Source organism: Bidens hawaiensis, unplaced genomic scaffold (genome assembly GCF_021521415.1).
Source record: "Bidens hawaiensis isolate Kalapana, Puna unplaced genomic scaffold, B.hawaiensis_p1.1 tig00012815_1, whole genome shotgun sequence".
In the NCBI taxonomy this organism is placed as follows: Eukaryota; Viridiplantae; Streptophyta; class Magnoliopsida; order Asterales; family Asteraceae; genus Bidens; species Bidens hawaiensis.
Window position 1 is genome coordinate 3,788 of NW_027492067.1, and position 4,620 is coordinate 8,407.

Consider the following 4,620-nt stretch of genomic DNA (forward strand, 5'->3'; position numbering starts at 1 on the left):
CCACCACCACCACCATCCATCACCACCACCGTCCACCACCCACCATCCATCACCACCACCATCCATCACCACCACCACCATCCATCACCGCCACCACCATCATCCATCACCCACCACCACCACCATCCATCACCACCACCGTCCACCACCAACCAAAACCATCCATCACCACCCACCCATTGTCCACCACCACCATCCACCGCCACTACCCACCGTCCGCCGCCACTACCACCATCCACCACCACCACCTTCCACCACCCACCAAAACCAAATCGGCATGGCAAGCAAAGACTAAAAACTAGATGTAACTTGAATATAATGACTTCTATCTTGTGAGATAAGTTTGACAGTTATGCAGACAGTATCAGCTTATAAAAACAAACAGTCTTATATTTTCAGCTTGCAGATCTTCAGACCACATCTTCAGTTGCAGACATGAAAACAGATGAAATCAGCTTGCAGACAGTTTAATGTCTGCAAAAACAAACAGCACCTTAAATAATTCAAATACACAATTTCATTAAAAACACTTGTCACGTTTAAATACTTCTTACTAGTTCTTACAACCACTTGAAAAATAACAACATTTCACATGTTATTAAAACTTTATTAAATCAAATAATAATAATAATAACTTCACTTTTATCTTATCCTCGCCGGAAAAACCCAATCATTCTCGCCTGCGTAACTCCGGCGACCCACAAATGGCATCAATTCCGTATCTTTCAGTATCACCGTCACTCAATTCACACATACAATCATTAACCCACAAACCCATATTAACAAAACCCGTTAATTTAATAAACCTTGGGTTTCCGGCGATTCGGAGCTCCGGCGGGGCATTTGCGTGTTCAACGGCGTACCCGTTTATCGGAAAAGTGAGTTTGCATAGACGAGAAGGTAACTTAATATACTGTCGTACGGTGCCAACCCTAATTCGGGATCGGCGGTTTGCCGTGAAAGCTGACGTGGCGCAGATTCTATCGGCGGCGCTGCGTTTGTGGTGGCGCTCACGGCGGTTGCTGCTCTGACTCAGCCGTTAACCTTCACCTGGTAATAATAATATTAATAATAGTAATATTAATAATAATAATAATAATATTATTATTGTTGTTAGTCTTTTTATTATTTACTTTATCAATGCCAAGATCATGACACTTGTATTACATAAATTAGATTTATTGAATCTAGATGAGTAGATGTTACATAGAATACTTGTTACACAAGTTAGAAAAATAATCATTAAAAATTAAATATACTCTTTATGTAAGTTATTAAGTTAATATCATTTGTTTAATCCAATTAATATTACCATGTCAGTATGCATAACCGTCGGTCAGTGATCCAAATGACCGTTAATAAAAAATGTATGCATGTATTACTTTTGAGGTTTATGTATTGGTTTGCTGTCCTCTTGTTTTTTATGTTATAAACTTATAATATAACCCTTTTATAGAAAACTTGTTACACAAATAATCATTAAAATACTCTGCATGTCATATTGTCAGTTATAACTATTAATAATTAATAAACCCTACTAATAACTAGTAATAATTGTGAATGAGCTTTAGCTCAACTCATAGATTTGGAGGGGAAGTGAAGATTTGGGCAGTTAGCCTGCAGTGGGACTTCGTCGGAACAGGATATGGTGGGCAAGTGGCGAAGCTTGGACACGAATGTCGGGGCGGGGGGGGGGGGGGGGGGCTTAAAAAGTATTCAAAAGTTCATAACCGAGGGGGCCGGGCTCAAAATTTTGGCCGAAAGCGGGTAAATTTACACTACGTATAAAAATTTTCGGATGAAAACGAAAAAACGGCTAAATTTACACTGCTTCGCGAATAAACAGGGGGGGGGGGCCGGGGCTATCCCTGGCCCTCAATATCCTTCGCCATTGATGGTGGGCATGGGCTACCCATCCCTGTCTGCGATCGTGGCGTATAGGATCGCCTTTTGTCATTAGGTTATCCCGGGTAGCTGAGCTTTATTCGTTAGTCGTCCAAAAAAAAAAAACTAGTAATAATTACGGTTAATATAATTTGATTGAATCTTTGTTAAGTATTTGCAGGGTATCAAAGGAACTCTATGCACCTGCACTTGGTGGGATCATGTTATCAATTGGTATTAAACTTTCCATAGAAGATTTCACTCTTGCTTTCAAAAGGTCAATGTTATTCACTAAATTGCCCGTTTTCGACTCGATTAAATCAAAATTTCACCAATTTGACATCAACATTTTTCATTTTCTTACAGACCTATACCATTATCTATGGGTTTTCTTGCACAGTATGCACTGAAACCGGCTCTCGGGGTATTAGTGGCCAGATTATTCGGTGTGGCTCCCGTGTTTTATGCAGGGTTCGTGTTAATGTCGTGTGTATCGGGTGCCCAGTTGTCTAGCTACGCTAGCTTCTTGAGCGAAGGCGATGTGGCTTTAAGCATATTATTAACCAGTTCAAGTACTATCGCCTCGGTTCTTGTTACTCCTATTTTAACCGGTCTTCTTATCGGTTCGGTTGTCCCCGTTGACGCTATTGCAATGGCTAAATCAATCTTACAGGTATTAACTATTAATATTAATATTAATATTAATCAAATTAATATTGAAAATTGGTATAATGGTATAAACTTGTTTGACCTATTTGTAGGTTGTGCTTGTACCGGTGGCGCTCGGTTTAGTACTTAACACATACGCAAAACCAGTTGTTGCGATTCTCCAACCCATTATGCCATTTGTGGCAATGTTTTGTACTTCAATTTGTATCGGCAGCCCGTTGGCGATTAACCGAGCCCAAATTCTCTCGGCCGAAGGGCTTAAACTGCTTTGGCCCATTTTGACTTTTCACATGGTATCGTTTGTCGCGGGTTACTGGATATCCAAAATCCCGTTCTGCAGGTAATGTTTTTGGTTATATGATTGTTTAGCTTGGATAACCAAGTTAACTGCACCGTAACCGATTAACTGAAAATTGTGGCTCGGTTTTAGCTATAATGTGTGTCATAACCGACTTAACCAAACCGAACGATTAAATGATGGTTCGGTTAAGCCATAACCGATTAACCAAAAATTGTGGGTTGATTTTGTTATTATGTTTGTGATAACCGAATTAACCGAATTGAGCGACTTAACCAAACCGAACTATTAACTAATAAACTGAAAATTGCGTGTCGGTTTTGGTTATGGCTTGTGGCATAACCGAATTAACCGAACCGAGCATTTGACTAAAGGTTCGTGAAGCCACAAACGGTTAACTAAAATTGCGGTCGGTTTTGGTTGTAATGCTTTTTAATGTTTTATTATAACTAGGGGCGCAAACGATTTTTTTTATTATAACTAGGGGCGCAAACGAGCCAGCCGAGCCCGAGCTCGACTAGGCTCGAGATCGGCTCGCTTAACTTATACAAAGCTCGAGCTCGGCTCGTTTCGAGCTCTATTTTCAAAGCTTGAGCTTGGCTCGTGAATAGATTTTCAAGCTCAAGCTCGGCTCGTTTACTATTTCTCAATTATTTCTTATATAATTATAATTATTATTTTTATATATTTTTTCTATTATAAATTTTTATGTATAAAATAACATATATTATTTAGTTATTTTTATTTATTGTTTCACAACATTATATATATTAGTTAATAATTCTTAAATATATATTTTAAAAAATTATATAAATGACAGGCTTGTTTAGGCTCACGAGCCGGCTCGAGCTCGATAAGTGAAGCTTGGGCTCGGGCTTGTTTATTAAACGAGCTTACTTTTAGGCTCGAGCTTGGGCTTAGGCTCAGGCTCAATTTAGCTCGGCTCAATTGAGCTTTTTAACGAACCGATCTCGAGTAGCTCACGAGCAGCTCGGCTCGTTTGCACCCCTAATCATAACCTACTTAACCGAACAAATAACTGATGGTATTGTAACCAGGCAAGAGGAAAAAGTAAGCAGGACAATTTCGCTCTGCACGGGAATGCAAAGCTCGACATTGGCGGGGCTTCTTGCGACACAATTCTTGGGTAGCAGTCAAGCGGTCCCGGCTGCGTGTTCGGTTGTTGCAATGGCGATAATGGGACTATGTTTGGCTTCTTTTTGGGGCAATGGTTATAGAATTAGTGACTTAGGATATGTTTTTACACCGCAAACTGATTCGACTGTTAGCCCATGATAATAAAAGGTACTTTGTAACGTTTTTGGGTCGCGTATTGATACGACGACGTAGGAGGTTAGTGTAGTACCTGTGTATAATGTTTACATATAAATCAATTTAATGTGTTCAAGGTTTTTTTGGGCAGCTGGTTTCAAACCGGAAGAGTATGTGTATTAAAGAAATAAAATAATGAATTAATTAGGATTATAATGTTTTTTATATTACAATATAAACTCTATAAAATAATACACTTGGGACCACCAAAATTATTAATTAATCGATAAAGTAATAATTATTAATTTGTATATTAATTAATATTTTATTAATTTATAGTTGAATACTTAGTTTACAAACACCTTTCAAGCTTTCACACTTAATTATTGTATACAATGCATGTATATCAAATGAACAGCCCAATTTGAAAGAAACCTTCAATCTCCCACCTTATTGTACTTCTTGTGTTAAATGTTTCACTTTATGGACATTAAAAA

The 4,620-nt window shown here is 38.5% G+C and overlaps 1 pseudogene across 1 annotated transcript; it reads left to right on the forward strand.

Annotated features, from left to right (window-relative positions):
* Nucleotides 1-555: 555 nt before the first annotated feature.
* LOC143542291 (putative sodium/metabolite cotransporter BASS3, chloroplastic) lies at nt 556-4,286 on the forward strand (annotated as a pseudogene). The gene is made up of 5 exons (XR_013136876.1): nt 556-1,053; nt 2,066-2,161; nt 2,251-2,557; nt 2,646-2,893; nt 3,910-4,286. The product of XR_013136876.1 is annotated as a putative sodium/metabolite cotransporter BASS3, chloroplastic (transcript).
* Nucleotides 4,287-4,620: the final 334 nt, after the last annotated feature.